This window comes from Podarcis tiliguerta (assembly GCF_965153285.1).
Source record: "Podarcis tiliguerta genome assembly, chromosome: 9".
Taxonomy (NCBI): Eukaryota; Metazoa; Chordata; class Lepidosauria; order Squamata; family Lacertidae; genus Podarcis; species Podarcis tiliguerta.
In genome coordinates this window covers 50,066,207-50,082,900 of record NC_139542.1, presented here as the reverse complement: position 1 = coordinate 50,082,900, position 16,694 = coordinate 50,066,207, and the positions used below count along the sequence as shown (strand labels likewise).

The 16,694-nt window shown below is 40.5% G+C and overlaps 1 protein-coding gene across 2 annotated transcripts in view; it reads right to left on the bottom strand.

The window, feature by feature from the left end:
• Positions 1-16,694, bottom strand: part of TLR3 (toll like receptor 3) — a 112,937-nt gene that overhangs the window by 75,979 nt on the left and 20,264 nt on the right. Inside the window, exons 4-6 of one of the 2 annotated variants that reach the window (XM_083458126.1) lie at positions 7,111-7,223; positions 4,096-4,159; positions 2,927-3,065 (exon numbers count right to left, since the gene is read on the bottom strand). The gene's annotated coding sequence lies outside the window, so the exon portion shown is untranslated. The remainder of the gene's footprint in view (positions 1-2,926; positions 3,066-4,095; positions 4,160-7,110; positions 7,224-16,694) is intronic. The other variant, XM_083458125.1, reaches the window with a different exon arrangement.

Here is a 16,694-nt window from a genome sequence, read left to right as displayed (position 1 = left end):
CAAAACTGAAGTTAGTTTCATGGTCCTCTGAATGAAAAGATAGGGCATAGCCATTATATCTAGACATGTTGTTGACACCACTAAAATGCTAGGACTAGGGCTACTTCATAGCAGTATGAAGGCATACAGCTCAAGGCAGCAATGCATCTGAATACCAGTTGCTAGAAACCACAGGAGCGAAGAGTTCTCTTGTGTTTGAATCCTGCTTGTCAGTTTCCCACAGGCATCTGGTTGGCTTCTGTGAGAACAGGATGCTGGACTAGATAGGCCATTGCCCTGATCCAGCAGATTTTTCTTATGTTCTTATGTGAGCATTCCTAGCTATTATTAGGGATGTTCTTATGTGCATATGGGGTGTTAGGGGAGGGGTAGTACTTCTGGTGGAGGACACGTTGTACTCCTCCTGGGGTAGTTTGTCCACCTTTGGTCCCCACCCTGCACTCAACTCTCACTTGTGGCTCCTAGATGCTGTCAGCAAGTGACAGCGACCACACCCTAGGAATGGCTTTGACTATATGACTGAACCAGGTGAGGCTGGCTGATAGGTCTCAAACCTTCAGTGAGTTCGGGACTTCCCCTGCATGTGAAGACAGGCTCTAGTGCATTGAGCAGAGGAGACCAATAGTGGGTCCAATGGTCAAGAAGGCAGTTTCTGTGTGTGCTGTTTAGGAAAGGGAGGGGCAGATGGGGCTTGTCAACCTGGGAAGGTAGCCCAACTTGGAGAAGGAAAACTCTGAACCTGAACCTGAACCTCTGCTGCCTTGTGGGACACCTTTGGGAGATGGAAAGGCTAAGGAATAAATCCTACACATATCCGGAGTGAAGTCCCTAAGAGGGTTGGATGGAGCCTTGTACGCCTCCTTACTGCAGCGAAGCTGGTGTCAAACATACTGTTCTGCTTTCCTTTAGACCACATCTGTGAGGCCAGTAGTGGGGTCTTGTCATCTAGGTGGCCCAGGACCTCCATACACACTGTCTCTTGAGACAGATGGATGTCAACAACTTGAGTGCGAAGTGATGCACACATGAATATACCAGGATTGCAGTGACTGGGTGTGAAACTGCTACTTTGATCAGGGACATTAATTACTACTAACTATATTAGTCATCAGCCAGTTCACAAGTTACATTTTGCAACATGAAAATGTACCCAGGGACAATCAGGACTGCTGGCATGTACAGAAACAGATTGTTATTATAAGCAGCCCTTAGAACACTTTAATTTAGCATTTTCTCAAAGTTAGTAACAGAAATGCTGACTGATAAAAATATGAGTTTTTCCATTAGAGTCCTACTTTTGTGAGAAGACAAAACATAGCAATCATTTAAACACAGAGAAATGCTGAAAAATAAAATGAGTGTATCAGCAATTAGGCATAGGAGCATAATCATACCTATGTGCTGGAGCAATTCAGAGGTGGTAAATTAGTTCTGTGTACATCAATCATAAAAGTTGTCTCCTTAATTATATATGGACTCATTCATACTTAATTATTCCCAAGGATGCTTAATTAAGTGCATCATCATATTAAAAGTTTGAGGCATTTAGCTCTTTGAGTTCATACTTGCTGATCAGACTGTGGCTTTATTTACTGATGTTAATGGGCAAAGAATCATAACACACCGATTTCCCAAACTTGTAGAGTAGCAAGCATTCAAAAACAAATTTGGTAAGTATTTGAAAAATACTACAAAATCTAAACATTATGCAAGAGAGGAAATACGCTACAAATATTTAAACACAGAGAGTATGAAACAAATAATTATAAAGTGGGAGAGTATATAAAACAGTACATACATAATAGGAGAGTACCATTTAGTGGTAGTATGGTTGTAATGCTTTTTGTAACATAAAATCATTCAATAAAAATTATTTTAATTTTTTTTTTTTTAAAAAGAGTACCACTGCAGAAGTCAATACATAATTCATACTCTCTAGGATTTAATAAAAAAGAAACAGTCCTCACTGTCTGGCACTGGCCCTTTTGAAAAGCTCATTCATGAGCCTGTGATATGAGACGAAGAATTTTCTTTCAGGTTGCATTCACATGACAGTTTATTCCAGCTTCCCAACATTTCCCTACCTGTTAATTTCCGCATTTTGTTTGATCTTTCACACGATGTAAAAGCTACTACTGGCATTGGCGTAACGTGAGTTGCTGGCACCCGGGACAAGCAAGCCGCTGCCACCACCAGAGCTAAGATGAGCTGCACTGCACCACTTTCCATGTTGCTTGCTAGCAGAAAAAATCCTCTGACACTGGAAATTGTGGCAGACATTGGGCACTACATTTTAGAAATCAAGATGGTGGCCACTCAGGGCCAGTTGGAGCCAAACAGCCAATTGCCACCCCTCCAAAAAGGCCATCACAGCCTGACCTCCATAGTTGACAGGGGTAGGATTTAATGATTGGGGGTTTCAGGGAGACAAGAAAGGCATCAGACCTCGTGGACTCAGTCAGTACATATGGGTCCCAGCAGAAACCCAGGTTTGCTGGGTGCTGACATAAGTGCTGGCTACCATTTTAACTGGAGATGCTCTGCCACTGTGTGATAGTTTCTGCTGGCTGCTATCATGGGAGAACTCACACCCCTATAGATACTAGCTGGGGTAATTATAACCGCTAAAGTACAGTCACTGGTTAACGGTCAATTAAACAGGTTTTTCATCATCCTAATGTGTAAAGAGAAGGAAAATGCTGCAGAATTTCTTCATATATTTTACATTTTTACAGATGAGAGAGGCCAAAGTCATCCTATTTCTAAAGCCCAATGAGGAACACTTTCTTTATTCCAAGCCCCTTGATACAGTTTTGCTCATGCATTTGGTCTCATTCATCATAGGAAGTCTGGCACAACTGCAAAAGCTACAAAAGGGATATTCTTTCCCCCAGAGCACTCTACAAATATAAAATATTGAGCTTACTTGTCTTTATGAGATAGCATGTGGATCAGTTAGTTTTTCTTTCCTTTATGCAATCCTGTAACAATAGTCGTCAAGCCATTTAGCAAGCCAAAATGCTTTAATCCATAACAAATTTGTACAGCTGTTGTTTCAAAACATGCTAAAAGAAAGGAGGCAGGCAGAGAGTTAGAGAAATTTGCCTGCATCTTTATGAGGAGTAAATCAAAGGGGTTTTGCACATATTTTTAAACTGCCAGACATGAGTCTTTGCTTAGAACTGTTAGCAACTCTCCCTCTTTTCGAAACAATATTATACTTTTAAATGATTTACACACACTCTTAAGTGAAAATCGCACCTTGATCTGATAACAGTGCACAAAAATGGTTTACATTCATTTAACACATGCTTCCTCAGAGAAATTTAATTGAGACATCTGTTTATGGATAGGCTACAGAGATAGATAGATATAATTTAAGTAGTTGCTATACTTTTTTAAAAAAAACCCATAAAATTATAGAGTTGGAAGGGCCATCTAGTCCAAACCTCTGCAGTGTGTACAAAGTACAGTAATGCAAAACATCACCATTATTAGGTATTAATATATATACTGTACCACTTAATGCCAGAATAGACTTGTGAGTGGTTTACAAGGCATTATGAATATGAATCCAGTTTTATTGTGCAGGCTTTATGTCAGTATTGCAAATGAAGGCAATTGCGTTATTTATATGATCCCTCTTCATGCATTTGCCTGAATTCATGAGGGTCTTTTTTTGGAGGGGTAGAGAGGCAGGTACATAGGCACAAGCCCCATACCCAGTGTCCACACAGGCTCCTCTCAGACCATTGTACAAAGATCTGAAATGGTCTTGTATCTGTGTTTCGGCTTCCATGTTTATCAAGGTTATCAAGCCTTATTGAGGTTCCCAATGGCATGGTGATATATAAATACCTTCAGCAGAACACACATAAATGCTTGAAGGTCTGAGAGGCAGAATGCCTGAGGCCAGCGAGGTGGGGCTTCTGGGCATGCTTCTACAGAAGCACTAGATTTAGGGCAGTGCAGGCGATTCCCCTACACAGGGTGCCAAGCCGAGGGGATGCACTTGAGAGCATGCGCAGAACAGAAAACAGGGGAGGGACGCCAAATTTTGTCCTCAGTCTGCCCCTGGCTACAGCTAGTTTAAACCTTTTCATGTTCCAGGTGACTGTCTGGAGATGGCTACTGTAGACTCTCTTCCACTACAGACATCCTACAATGCAATTAATTCTAGAGTTATATCAATCAGACATCGGATTCTTACTGTAAATTGCAATTATATTTCTGGAATGTCAATAACATTGTGGTATGTCCCATTCATAAATCAGTATCCTGATCTCCCCATCCCCTTCTACCAAATCAAACCATTTTTTTCCCTAGGGAGTATTGTTACATTGTTAAATGTCCTGTTCTCCCTCTGCAACACACTATTTCCTTTCTGGCATATTGTTAAGGTAAAAGACAACACTTTTACCTTAATAGGCTAGTTTACAGTAATGAGACCAAATCTCTTGAGTAGCTGAGTCACCAGTGAGATTTAGCTGCCACCCTTAAGCGTGCTCAAGAAGGGAGGAGGTTTTCCTGGAGAACCAGCTAGGATACAGATTTACTATTAATCGTAATCCCTTGGGAGCAATTGCTGGCATCCTAGCAGCTGTTGGTTGCTTGTAAACATACTGCAGAAGCACGAGGAGGAAGGGAGGGAATAAAAATGGAATAGCTGGACTACATTAGTCCAGCAGATTGCATTCTTCCACTGGAGAGTCATGCAAGTTAGATTTGGAATAGGGCTATGTCAGATCAACTTCCACGATTCCCTCCCTCCCTCTCTGCACTGCAATTACAGACAAGTGCAATGCTTACACGAGTATGATATTCCTGGTTTCTGCCTGCTGTAATGAATATGATGCAAATGCTGAACCGCTGAACTTGTTCCGATGATGTCTCTAAGGGATTTTTTCCCAAGTGACCCTCTGCATACCTTTTGACTGGAGTGTGCCACTTGTAGATATTATTTATGTGGCCTAGAACTGTATAAATCCCACTTATACTGAGTCAGACTATTGGTTTGCCTACTCAATCTGCTCTCGTTTGCAGGGATTTCCAAAGGTCTGTCTGAGATCCTTTTCAAAAGAAATGCCAGGGGTTAAATTGAGACTGTCTGCAGTACATAAACAAAATTGTATTAATTTGGAAATAATTGGTATAGTTGGGTTAAAATGGGAAAATCAATAAAAAAAATTGGCAAAGGACTGTCTGCTGTACCACTGAGCTAAGGCTGAGCTAAGGTCAAATGTCACGTTTCAACTGAATCAACCTCCAGGTCAAAGTAGGGCTTCAATTTTATCTATGGAGGCAGGAAATGCTTGTGAAGATAGCATGATGTGTACATAAACCTGTTGACTACTGTTTGCTGGTAAACTCTTCCCATTGCTAATACTTGTTGACAGCAAGTCTTGATTGCCTTACAGACCCAGCCTGCACATCTGAGCTCAGATTCTAGCAAACAGAGTGCTCTTTTCCTTTACTAGCAAAATCTGTCCTATCAGGGTGTAAGTCCTCTTGAACTCTAGGAAAATGATAATGCAATGCTATGCTTGTTTACTCAGAAGGAAGTCTCTCTGCTGAAATGTGAGGGGCCACAGCTTCCAAAAGAAGCAGGCAAAGCAAGCATGCAAGTAGGATGAACATATGAAATGTATTCAGTTTTACAGAGGAAAGGAAATTTGGAGGGATGTGGCCAGAGTCCAAGTCCAGTTTAAAGAGAGAGCACAACAAGAAGGGATAAATAGTATTTCCATTAAAATAATAGTAATTAAGTTTGAATCACAATATTCAAATTAGCACATGCAAATTTATGTAAATCTATATCCTCTTTTCTTTTTGGGGGTGGATGACCCATGTCCTCTTTTTCTGTGGATGTAAATACAAAGGACACAGAGATATTTCTCCCCTACACTTCCAGGTCTTGTCTGTAGCAAGGAGATGTGTATCGCTCCCTTGGAGAAAACAGATGTAAAACTGAACAATGTGTTCAGTGAATTTGTAGTCCAAATATGTCTCAAATCCCACCAGGTTCTTCCTCAAGGGAAATATAAAATACTAGTAAGCTGGAAATGGCTGCATTTTCACATTTTACTCTTTTGGGGGAAGACTGACTGCTGCAAGCAAGTATAAAGGGAAGGAAGCAGTTTCCAGCTTACTGGATTTGTCAGATTTCCCCTGAGAAAGAACCTGGTGTGATTCAAATTTGTTGGGGCTACCATGTTACATAATGAGTTCATTCACATCTGCTGGCTTTACCTCCAACCTCATTTGTTAACAGCAACGCAAAGGTGTTAAGATATAGATGTCAGCAGGCATGGCAATGTTCTAACACAACAAGGTCTGCTTCTTTTAGAATAATGCAAGAACAGCCCTGCTGGACTGGACTGGACTTGGATTGGACTAAAGGCCCATCTAGTCTAGCATTTTCTTCTGAGTTTTGCGAAAGAATATGTACAAAATGCATACACCTGGGTAAAGTATTAAATGCATATATTTGTGAAGATAATATACAAAAATGTATTATATTTGGGGAAATTGGTTTGCAAGAATATGTACTGTATATTTGCATGTATATATTAGGAGAGATTCACACTGAAATGCTGTAGAAGTTTCTTGAGGACCTTTTTTATATACAATGTAGAAATGTAGGGGAAATGTAGAAATACAGAGAAATATAGAGGTCAACTTCAGACCAGAAAAGTGAGAAACTGGAAAAACCTGAAAGGAGCAGATTCTCACATCCCTAGTTAGAACCCTGATTATGTAGGAATCCAAATAGTACGGAGAGCTTCCATGAGTGCAGGAGGCTCGCAGCTTCAGACCTTTAACCTCTAATGCATGGAGGGTTGTAAAGAATGCAAAGCGATGCACTGACAGAGGCATGGCTTGGCAGTGTGCCACCCCTCTCCTTCGTGTGGTTTTCATCACGTTGTAAACTGAGCATCTATCTAGTGTTATAGATTTTTGAAATCTGCTCCCATTCCCTTACTCTTTCACCTGCTCACTCTGTTCAGATGCACACACAAACACCATTTTGTAGTGGGGTCCCGCTTAAATGCTTGTAAAGATACACAGAAATGGATATAGAGGCATCTTCCTAGTCCCTCATTCTCTCACCTGCACAATCTGGGAAGGTGCCTGCTTGAGAAGGGAGTGTTTTAAAGACCCTCTTCCCAGAAACACACCCTACGTTGCCGTTTTCCACAGAGCCTCACTTGTCACTTGAATTTCTGAAATGCATTAACATACGAAGACATATCATGGGCAACGAGCTACTGAAAGCAATATCATTTAGCAGCAGTCATGCCTGCATTTTAATTATTGTAGGGCTTGGTCATATAAACGATGGCCAATAAATTAAATGCTGGCAGTGGGCTGCTTCATGCTATTAGGAGCAGATCTTGTCAATGCAGGGTGATGTATTTAATGAAACTGGGAGCTCAGGCATATTAGCAATAGCAATAAAAGTCCTGTGAAGTGACAATACATTTAACCATGCTTTATAAGGTAGGCTTTAAATACTTGCTCTTGGAGGCTGCCAATTAACAAAAGCAATATTTTCTGTCCCTTTATTTAAAATATGTATATCCCACTTTTCAAAGCGATAGATTAATAGCTAGCTAGGTTTTTGCAGCATTTTGTGCAACTTCTCATTTTCATATAAAAAAACCCAAAACGATCCTGGATGGGTCATAAATTAGATTGCCCTGGCCTCGAAACTGATGGTCATAATCCTGCATACCTGACTATCCAGGAAAAAAGGTATGTGGAAAGTCTTGCTCTGTGAAGGCAACTTCAACATCATTTTTTCAGAAAAGACCAATCAGCTAATGAATAAGTTCACATGTCATACTTATGCTTAGCTTTTGTACCTTTAAAAAATGCTTAGTAGAGAGCATGATTTGAAACTAGTTATGGGTGAATTGGTCAATTCTGGGTTTTCTCAGTTTCTAATTTTTCCAAACTTACGTTCAGTTCTCCACATTTCCACATCAGTTTGCTATTTTTCTTATGTCCTCATGAAAATTCATCAGCTTTTGGGTGTTAATTTCTACTAATACATATGTCATTTTATCCAATACATTACTGCAAAACAGTTCCCCCTAATAATTCAGTTTTGTTTGGTGTATTCCTTAATGCATGTGTTTTTATCCACTATACTATAGTATATGGATTTTGCACACATTACTTGGCTGGGGAACTGCATTGGAGAATTTGAGAAGTGCACATTTTTAAGGATGGATGTGCTTTCTTCACTGCCTGAGTCAGCAAACCCATGCTGTGAAATATGGCTTGGTTCTTAACTTGTTCTTTCCTTACGATGGCTGCTTCTGAACCTATCTACCAGTGCAATTGGTTTGGTCCCCTCAGTTGTGAACAGTCTCTGAAATTCTGTCAGGAATTACCACAGCGTAAAACACCTTTAGATTGTGGTTTTTTAAAACAATGTTGGTATGGGGAGCCCTGGAGATGCCAGCAGATGACTGCATGTAAATAATATCCCAGCATCATTTCTCTCTCTCTCTCTCTCTCTCTCTCTCTGTGTGTGTGTGTGTGTGTGTGAGAGAGAGAGAGAGAGAGAGAGAATACATATTCGTATATACACACACAGTTTCTTAGCATCACTGTGCCTTCAGTCATAAGTTCTTCCTACATATACAGACATCCCTGATAGAGTAACCATCCTTAAGCAAATTAAGGCCCCAACTCTGTTTAAAGATGCAAAGTTTGTCCTGCACCTATTCTCCTGCAAGGTAGGTTCATTAGTAATGCAACCTGTCGCTCCTGCCCCTCCCTTCTGCTTCATGGTGACCTTTTCAGTGTTTGAAGCCTTCTTCTGTCATGCATTAACATTTGGGTAGGCGAACAGGCATGTCTGAATCAATTTAGAAAATTAAGAATGGTGGGAATCTTCCGTTTGCTGCTGCCTGTACTTGACACACCCTGCATTTATCAAAAGAAAAATAGTTTCAGTGAATATGAAAATCACAGAATGGTGGAGGTGGAAGGGACTTTGGAGGTCACCTCACCCAACCCAGTAGCAAGATCTCTGACAACATAATTATCTAGTCTCTGCTTAAATACCTCCAGTGAAGAAGAGTTCAAGTGTCAATTATGAGCTGTGGCCAAATAGTGTGCCCAGGCAAACAAACACAGGTACTCATCCATTGGGGAAGGAAATAGTGATGAAGCACATAATTATTTGTAGAAGGTTGCAGGTTAAAGACTTAGTATCTTCACTTAAAGGATCTCACGTGGTGCAGGTGGGAAGGACCTTGACTTGAGATCTTAGAAAGTTGCCTTATACTGAAACAAACAATTGGTCCATCTCACTCTGTACTGTCTACAGAGTGAGACAAGCCAACCTCACCACCCCCACATGACTGAGGAACATGTGGCCCTCTAGATGTTCTTGGACTCCAGTTCCCATAATCCTTGACCATTGCACATGGTGGCTGGTGCTGATGGGAATTGGAATTGGACTCCAACAAAATCTGGAGGGACACAGATTCCTTACCTGTGGTCTACATATTTGGCAATGACTCTCCAGAATTTCAGACAAGGGGCTTTTCAAGCTTCACCTGGAGATGCCAGAGACCCAACCTGAGTCTGCATGCAAAGCATGTACTGTACCACTGAGCAACCATGGAGAACAACTGCTTGCTGGAGTAAATTGGACATATGGCCAAATTAAGTATAATGCAACTCATATGTACAGAGAGTATTAAGAGCAAGGCCTATAAGAATATAGCTAGGGAAACATCAGTAATTTGCCTGTTACCCGTCTGGCCAGGCAGTAAAAAGGGACAGAATGGAAGAAGAAGAGTCATAGTGAGTCGTGACCCTCATGCAGATTTATGGAAACAGCAACAGTCTGTCCCAAATCATGTTGTCTTCTGTGTGTGTTTGTGTGGACACTCTTTCCTGTGCCAAAGTGACTTCATTTCTTCTATATACTCCTCCGCATGACAGAAAAATTATTCAGTAAGGGAGAAGACATGACTAACAAGAGCATGCTGGATTTCTTCAACTGGATTCTTAATATTTGAAGAGCCTCTACTTCTAATCTGCCTGCCTGTACAGTGATAACGTCATTCCTGGGTTTTTCAAGCTTGCGTCAGTTTCCAGCTATGCCTTCCCTTTTTATAGCTGTACTAGTACAAATGATATCAAGCTGCCTTGCTTCATGATAACAATGGAATACTTTTTGCAGCAGTGTATTGATAGGGAGGTTAAAATTAACTGTCACACTAGAGGTTGTCACCCGGCTTATCTTGTAGAACCAAATAAATGGAATAGAATGGAAACTCTGCAAGGTTTTGTTATTGCATAAGGTCATCTGTCTGAAATGACATTGTAAGTTTCAGGTAGCTGATCTGCATTGCCTTGCAGTAGGGTCACTACAGTGAGCTTCCAAGTATGGCAATTTCTTAGCTGTGCATGCAAGCCTTTAGTATCAAGACTTGGGCTCCAAACCACTGGTCTGGAGGATGTCAGGCCAGAGAATTTTCAACAAGCTCTGTAAGGAAAGAAAACTGTACATTAGCCATGGAAGCTTTCTTCCACCAAAGCTTTCTTCTTGCACCAAAAGGCAAGAGGAGGTCAAGTGATGCCTCCCAATTGAACAGACCCAGTGTCAGCAACTGTGAAATATGCGAAATTCATGCAAGGGATTGTTAGGAAATGGATAGAAAAGAAAACTGTCAAGTTTGTAGTACTGTTATATGAATCTATGGTGTGTCTACTATTGAAATAGTCTATTTCTGGTTGCAACACATCAAAAAAAAAGATGTGGAGCAGGAAATGGTGAAGAAAATGGCAGCCAAAATGATTGGTTGAAAAAGTCCAATGTTTAGCACTTTTTTTGCTTGGGGAAAAAAGATGAATAAAGGGGGATATGACAGAGGTGTATAAAATTATGCATGATACAGAAAGCAGACACAGAGAGCACTCTCTCTTTCTCATATAAATACTAGAACCTGGGGACATTCAGTGCGGCTGGTGTCAACAGGCATGGAGGGAAAAATTAGCCTTTTCCTCCCTTGTTGTGATCCTGAATAAAATCCCTCCTCTGAAGCTGCTGTTTACAGCAGGAGGAAATCACCCATTGGACCCTACCGTGATTCCAATAATTTGTAGCTCTCTAGATGCAAAAATGCATATAACATCATGTCTACTTTGGACCTGAGTATTAAGGAATCAGATTTCTCCAACCTAGAGCTGACTTTCAGAGATAGTTGAGCCCCGACTGGTATCCAAATGCTGCAATTCAATATTCACTTTATGGGGAGTAAGCCTCATGGAACAGAGTGAAACTTACCTGTGATTAAACATGGTGCAGGACTGCACTTGTAAGTAAGGTGCTGCTGTTGGTAAATTTCAGTAGGCACATACAAACATACGGCCTGCTCCACTAAGGTATACAAAATACTAGGCTCTTTTCACTTTGCTTCCAGTAGGCATACAGGCTGTCAAACAATTACATTGGCTTGTGCCTTCAGGCTCACACTATCAAATGCAATGCCACAGAACAATAGAAGCCAATTTCTTCATATGATTCTATTTAACACTCCCCAAGCTAGTTCACTTGTGCTGTTATTAAAATCAGTTCAGAAGCAAACTTAGAGAGAGCCCATGGCACACAATCTCACCAAAGGGAGGGACGTTAAGATCCCACTAATGTCAACAGAAGAGACATAAGCTTGTGCTTCGGTATCACCTATTAAAATCAACAGGACATTAAAAGTGTTTAACCGTGGCCTCATGGTTCGCAGTGGGCTATGGCCTGATCCACACCTCAGCCTGTGCAGTTATCTAAGAGGCTCAGGTTTATTGCTGTAACCTCCTTTGGAACAGCTCTCTTTGGGGCAATATAGCTATGTTACATAAGCCAATAGTTGATGAAGTTTTCCTTTGAAGTCTCTCTGTACTAAATAGGCTTTCTTAAATAGGTTCACCCACATTGCACTCTTCTTCCTAATCCCAAACTCCTGTAGTTAAATGAAAGGCCCAGTGATTTCCCCAAAACTTGCTTTCAAATACAATGTCAGTATTTTTCACAAAAAAAGCGACCCAGAGTCACTTGCAAAGTGAAACAAAGATTAAAACAAATAGATAAAACAAATAAAAAGCACATCTATAATATACATAAAAGGGGAGATCTAACCCCAACCCACTAAAAAGATGAGCAGAAAAGAGGCCACAAATATATCTAATACCCCACAGATTAAGAACCAAAAACTTGGGTCAATAGAAACTTTTTTGCCTGGTGCCTAAAAACTAATACTTTTATTTTAAGAACACCTTATGAAATTTGAGAATACAGGAATAAGCAGTGCATTCTGAAGCAAAATGTTTCTATATCCAGTTAAATAATCACAATTCTCCAGGATTATTCATTGTACTCATAATGACTATACTGTTTGAGTTGAAAAAAACACATGTTTCAGCATTGTTAAGGGGAGAAAGTTAATTGGAGAACTTAAAAGTAAAAGTAAAATTAGATCATTGATTGGTACTGTTCATCCAGTGCTGAGAGAGAGAAATTATATATGAGGTTAATGGAGCTCCACCAATTAGGTAGAGTTCTCTGTTAAATAAGACACAATAAGAGCTGGTAAATGCAATTAACAGTGGAAACAGAAGGGATCTGTGGCTCTTAGGCCTCCCAAGTTAATGCAATCAAATTAAAAATGGCAGTCATTTTAATTTTCAGTCTGAAATTCTGCGCCCTGCTAAAATACTTTGCTTCAAATTCTGGTTTTCTCTTTAGATAAGGTAACTGTATTTGCCAATTTTGGAAGACTGAAAATGAGGCATTTCTTCCACTTTAAGGCTGCAGTCCTATACATGCTTATCTAGGAGTAAATCTTACTGAATTCAATGAGGCTTACATATAAGTAGACATGTCTAGGATTCTGATGCTGGTTCCTGTTTAGTTGTATATTTTCATTCATTGGCCTCCCCACTCCTCTCCAGTGTGGGCAAAAACATGTATGACTCCTTTGACAATGAGCTGATGGTGCTCAACAAATTATAGCAATGCCAAACCATTTACAGTTATTTAATCTTATTTGCTCAAGATATGAAAACTGTGTGCTATGGATGTTAAAAATGGTACTGGTTCACACAATGTCATCAAAGGGATGATGATGGTGTGATGACCTTGCCAAATTGTTGTTGTAATTGGCTAGCAAATGCCAGTGAATTTTTTATTTAGTTGACAATTTAGACAGTAGTGGGGGAAAGTATTTGTACGCTTGCCAAGTTTCTCCTTCAGTCAGGAAAGTGGTGGCAATATTATTTGTAGGTGTTGCTTTTTCTTACCTTCTCCTTGTCATTTTTTGGTGTACAAAAGTGATATGTTGTAGATCTATGTCTTCCTACCTGTGTTGTTGCTCTTCAGTAGAGTTGTTCAGATAGCTACCATTTGCGCACACAGCGTAATAATCACTGCCATCTTCACACAAGGACAAATGATGATGTTCCCTGAATATACTCGCCCTGGGATCTGCGTCCTAATTCTGAATTGCAATGAGAAAGCTATAACATTTAGAAGCTGCTGTGACGAGTTGGGACTATCACATTGAGAGTGTTTCCCCCCCTATCCACCAATCATGGCAAATCACACTTTTATGAGCAGGCTGACTCATACTGTGAGTTGCTCTGAGCCATGTGGCCAGGATGTGTGCTGTCTCCATGGCAAGGATAAAATCTAGACAAGCTCAGACTCTGAGCCACTAAAGTTGACGGGCAATTATGTAAAGTTAATGCTGGTTATGGATCTTCATCAAGAAGAATTAATAGACTGCCTCTCCTGGAGAGAAAGATGTGCAGGTGAACAAGTGTATTACCATTCCTCAAATTCCTGTGCACAACTGAAGCTTTGAAAGTGAATACTGATAAGTGACTCAATAACAAAAGTTAGTCTTAACTGTCTGTGCTTTCGTATTCAAAGAGCTGCTTCCCAGGACTTGAATGTTCCCATATCACCTTCCCTAATACAAAATCCTGTTAATACCTAGCACTGGGAGGGATCAGATGAGCTGCTGAGAATGAGTGCTTTGCACAGCAAATGGCACTCAGTGAATTACTGGAGGCTAATATTTATACAGAATCCATTGCACCACAAAAAAAAAAAACCATAAAAAATGTGCTGCTTGCTTCTCCTCTAGCTGCCATTCCACCCCTAGACTGTGCAACTTTTGAAAACTGGTTATTATACTAATCTGCTTGTAGTATATCAGAATACATTGGGCTGAACCATTCACCTTATTCATGTACTGTGATGTCCTGAAAGTTACTTTTTTGCCATCAATTAATGAGGAAAGAAACTGAACATGAAGGTTATCATAGGGGAGAGAAATGAGTGGGGTACAGTGTTCCTGTTGTGCTCGGTATGCTTTCAAGGAGGCCAAATGGTGTTTGTGACTAACCTTTCTTTCATTCTGCAAATCACCTCTTTTCTGATCTGTACTCTGAAGCCTTCCTAAAAACCCCATGATGCCATTGGTCAGGCTCTCCTCTATGTGCAGAGGGCAGGTGTGCTCTCTACTTTGTGGCTGGCTGCGGTTCACTATTATCATTTTAAGTGATAAAGAAAATCAACTTTCTGCACTGATTCCTTATTTTAAAAAGGAAAAACCTCCCTTAAAAACAAGCATAGCCAGTGTGCTGGTCTCAGGTTCTCAATAACCACTCTCCCCAACTATCTATCATCTATCTATCTATCTATCTATCTAAATGTATATACTACTTGATTGTGAAACAGAGAGAGAGAGAGAGAGAGAGTTTACAAAAAGATATGGAAATCAAGGGGGGGCCACAACTATACTTTAAAACATACAGAAGTTAAAAATACTAAAAAATACAAAAGTTAAAATACTTCCCGCACTTCATTTAAAATCCAGGGGAAGGTGTTATAAAGAAACTCCTCCCCTGGGGCTTTCTGAGATCAGCAACTACAGGCAGTGGGAAAGCTGCAGAGTGCAGGGCAAATGTTTAACGGGAAGAAAAACACACATACCCTCCATGACTACCTTGTAACATTAGCCCAGCCTTGCACCCACTGAAAGCATAAAGGAGTTCTAACGTGCCCTGCAAAAGAGGCAGAAAGGTGGAAACTTCTTTTGCAGCTGAAGAAAACTTTCAAGAAATTGGAGAACAGGTTTTGACACAGCACTAGTTGTAATTATTCAAGACACAAGAGCATGCTCATGTGCTTTCCTCAGAGGGCAATTAGGAGCTTGCAGGGGTGATTTTAATTGGGTTAAACCACACACACCCCACCAGCACCACAGCCCTCAATGGATTAGTCCCCTCCCACAGACCTCCTAACATCCCATTTGCTTTGACCTGATACAGGAGCACCCCACTGTTGCCAAAATAACATTTAATGAAAGAAGCAGCCTTATATCTGCAATCCTAGAAGAAAACATATTGAAATAAAACCTAGGCAAAAAAATATGGATTAAAACTTTGAAACATCCTGAAAAGTCCTTGGTTTTCATCTATATACATTGGCTGTAGTCTGCAGGACCTAGTGTTGGGATCTTAATATGTACCCAGGGAAAAATTGCACCCTTGCATATGCATATGTCTAACTCAAACTGATGTCTCAGAGTTGTTAGAGACGTAACTTTTCAGTACTGCTTGCAGGTTTCCTGCATGCATTTGGCTGGCCACTGAGAACAGGATGCTGGACTAGATGGGCCATTGGCCTGATCCAGTAGGCTGTTCTTAGGTAAGTGCTGCCTCCATGTACCCTATGTAGATTAACATAACTACTTTTGTGTAGGATCACTCCAACCCCAACACCATGTTTTATTGCTGGACTCACATTGGACAGAAACTGGGAGAAACTAGAAAGGTCTAAGAGTGGAATCTTGCTCCAAGCTATAATACTAATAGAGTGGTACCTCGGGTTAAGAACTTAATTCGTGCTGGAGGTCTGTTCTTAACCTGAAACTGTTCTTAACCTGAGGTACCACTTTAGCTAATGGGGCCTCCTGCTGCCGCCCCACCGGAGAATGTTTTCTATCCTCATCCTGAAGCAAAGTTCTTAACCCGAGGTACTATTTCTGGGTTAGCGGAGTCTGTAACCTGAAGCGTATGTAATCTGAAGAGTATGTAACCCGAGGTACCACTGTATATAACCCAATAATGTCCAGACTACTATGGATTCTTTTAGAGAAACCTCAGTCTGTGTTCCTACTCTGACCAAGAGTACCGATATCCTTAGGACAATCCTGAGAGTAGAGATGATTAAGAGTCCACTTACTGTTTTAGAGTGCCCTGGAGTTCCTATTATAAACTTTCAGTCTTTTTTCCCTTGAAGTACATAACTGTTTTGTAAACTCTCCAGCATTATTCTGCATTGCTTTCAATATATTTTTATTACTCTCCATCCATCTTCTCAAGCTGAGCAAGCAATGTTTCTTGACGCTTGGATGGTGACTTTTGAAAAGCTCGACTTATCCCCAGAACCCTGACACCATGAAGAGAATGAGATTGGACTAACGTGAAATAAATTTTGAGACATTATATCAAAAGGAAATGGATGTTTTGTCTCTTGAAGTGATAGGAGGGCGATTTAGAGTAAGAAGATTTGAAGAATGCAATCTGATAAATCGGATAGGGGAAGGAGGCAGAAGGAAAGAGCAAGAGGTGAAAGGAAAGTTCCAAGGAAGGGGGTTCTTCAT